Source organism: Mastomys coucha, unplaced genomic scaffold, assembly GCF_008632895.1.
Source record: "Mastomys coucha isolate ucsf_1 unplaced genomic scaffold, UCSF_Mcou_1 pScaffold6, whole genome shotgun sequence".
NCBI classification, from domain to species: Eukaryota; Metazoa; Chordata; class Mammalia; order Rodentia; family Muridae; genus Mastomys; species Mastomys coucha.
The window spans coordinates 123,277,280-123,279,790 of NW_022196912.1; the positions used below are offsets into that span (position 1 = coordinate 123,277,280).

Below are 2,511 nucleotides of genomic sequence, written 5' to 3' on the forward strand. Positions count from 1 at the left end.
GGCCAGGGGCACTGCGGCAGATTTTTTTTTCCTTCGTTCTTTGCTGCAGTCTGGGTGCGGCTACAGCAATTTGTCATAGAATCTGGGGGGCTCATTTTTCCGGCCAATCACTTTTAGAGAAATGAGCGCATTGCAGCAGAATGCGCTGACGTCAAAGACCACCCCTTCTGCGCCTTTATATAAACCCCACCCAGCCAGCCCCTAGCGCAGAAGGCGAAGAGCTGGAATAGAGCTCGCCTCGGCTCTGCTCTGCGGGCCTTGGCTGCAGCTCTTCCAGAGACCCGGGGCGCCCACAGAAGAATCTCTTACCTGGTGAGTGGTTGGCCATCCTTTGCCTGAAAGGATGTGCAAAAATGAAGACGACATCTCCTTCTGGCTTAGGCTCTGTCCTCCTGGACATGCCAGAAAGCCAGTGCTGGGGACCTTTTCCCAAAGGCAGCCCCTTACTTAGCCTGGTCCCCAGCATCCGACACGAAATTCTGTTAGGAAAGGAATCCTCAGGCACATTTTCCTGGGGGGGGGGGTCCACTAGGGCTTTTTTCTCACTTAGTCCTGGAGTGTGGGCAGCACGGCAGAGACCCTGATTAAGAAAAACAGCAATAATGAGATATTCCTCCCACAAAGCCTGTGTATTTTGGTTTCTGGGGTCTTAAAAACCCGATTTTGGCAATTGAAAGCCCCCTTTAGAATCGCATTAATGGTGGGAGACATGGCGGCGATGCATCCTACAAGCCCCATAAAATAGGGAGGGGAGGTACCTGAAAAGAGGGCTCTCGAGCCATCTTTTCTCGTAGCCAGGTTCTCGGTGGATCGTGGGCGTTAGATTTAGAGGTTCATGTTCATCAGCAATTCTGAATCCAGATACTCGGGTTTAGTATAGACCTGACCTCACGGAAAATATAGAAAAAAAAATGTAGCCATTACTATCCGTTTCCTGACGCAGCCACTTTAACAGTGGAAAGAGATGGTGTCAAAGGCAAATCTACCCGGAGACCCCCAGATCACAGAGAAGGCTGCAGTTGACGTTAGGGTCAAGGAATCGGGGGGCGCAGGCAGAATCGATGTGGAAGGTGGGCTAGGGGGAAAAAGCCCACCCGTGTCCTTGCATCTCATAGGAAGGAAAAGAGAAATGCAGAAAAGGGGGTGTGTGGAGGTGTGGGGGGTGATCTGAGTGCTGGATAGCGGGTATTTGGAGGCATTGCGCATGATGGCTGCGGCAAGATTCTGACGTGTTGAAGGCTTTTGACTTTTGGTAAATCACCTTTTGCCGTTTCCTTTGTCCCTGTGAAGCCCCCCCTTGGCCGCCCCCTCCTCATCCTGGGCTGGCTGGTTGTGGGGGGGGGGGCGCCTGAGGGCTGCTACGTGGCAGGTTTCTAGAATGTTCTATTGATGGCCGCAAGAGGGCGCTGGTGGCACTGCGGAATTTTGGGGGGCGGGGTGGGGAGGGGAGAGGAGGTGGCCTTTGTTCTCCTGCAGGAGGGGGTCGGGCGCGAGATGGGCTGCGGGTCCGTGGGTTCATTTACCTAAGGGGAAATGTTAGTAGATACATGGGTTCACTGAGGTGCGCTTGCAGGACTTACAATAGGTCAGAGATGGCGTCATCTGCAGTGGATGTGTGATTTAGGGTGTCATGGACGCAGATTAATTTTTTTTCAGTGATTTTTGTTTTCTGGGGTCTTAGAAAGGTGTGGCTTTTTGAGGAGGAAGGATTGCAAAAAATATTAATTAGGCGTCATCCCTAAGGGTCTTGAGAGTTGACGTGGCAAATGGGGGGCAAGGTTTAGGGGAGAAGGATGTTGACTGGAGGGGGGAGGCAGGGTGGTCTGCCTTTATTTTGTCATATAGCTGAAGACCTCAAAAATGAGTGTTGCGTATTAAGAACTGAGTCTTTAAATTTTAATTAAGCTTAATTGGATTTACTAATGGTGGGGGTCAGCGTCCTGCTTTTACTTATCAGGAGTAGAATTGTGGTCTGGGGGCAGCCCCTTACTGCAGGGTCTCCTTATGGTGATGGCTTTGGTGCAAGGCGGTTCCTGGATGCTTGTGTGTGTGCTGCGTCATGCCTGGAAATTGGCTCTGGCAGAGGCAGTGGGGGTGCAGAGCGACCCTTAAAGATGGCTGGTGTGGGCTCTGCCCCCCCTCAAGCCTGAAACCTGTTGGGCACCCTCCCCCCTCCTACGTCAGTCTAGCTCTAGCAGCTGCGTCCTGGCGCCTGGGGGGGCGCCTCAGGTGGTTGGGCTATTGGAGTCTTGGTGCGGGCCGCGCGCCCCCTAGCGGTCTCTATGTGCAAATGGTTCTTGGTCCGCTAGACTAGCGCTAGAGTTGCGCATGCGCACACAGCTAACACTTGTGACCTGTCAATCAATTCATCTGTACCCCTCCCATTGCTGTCCTCCCCTCCCATTTCTCCTCCTACTTCTCCTCCCATTTCTACTTTCCCTCCTCCCCCTCCCATTTCCTTTCTCCCTCTTTCCCCCTCCCATTTCTCCTCCCTCCTCCCCCTCCCACTCC

The 2,511-nt window shown here is 53.0% G+C and overlaps 1 protein-coding gene across 8 annotated transcripts in view; it reads left to right on the plus strand.

The window, feature by feature from the left end:
* The first annotated feature begins 206 nt into the window (after positions 1 to 206).
* The window catches only part of LOC116080970, a 30,990-nt gene continuing 28,685 nt past the window's right edge, over positions 207 to 2,511 (plus strand). For all 8 annotated transcript variants that reach the window (XR_004114699.1, XR_004114700.1, XR_004114701.1 and 5 more), the window contains exon 1: positions 207 to 312. The gene's annotated coding sequence lies outside the window, so the exon portion shown is untranslated. The remainder of the gene's footprint in view (positions 313 to 2,511) is intronic.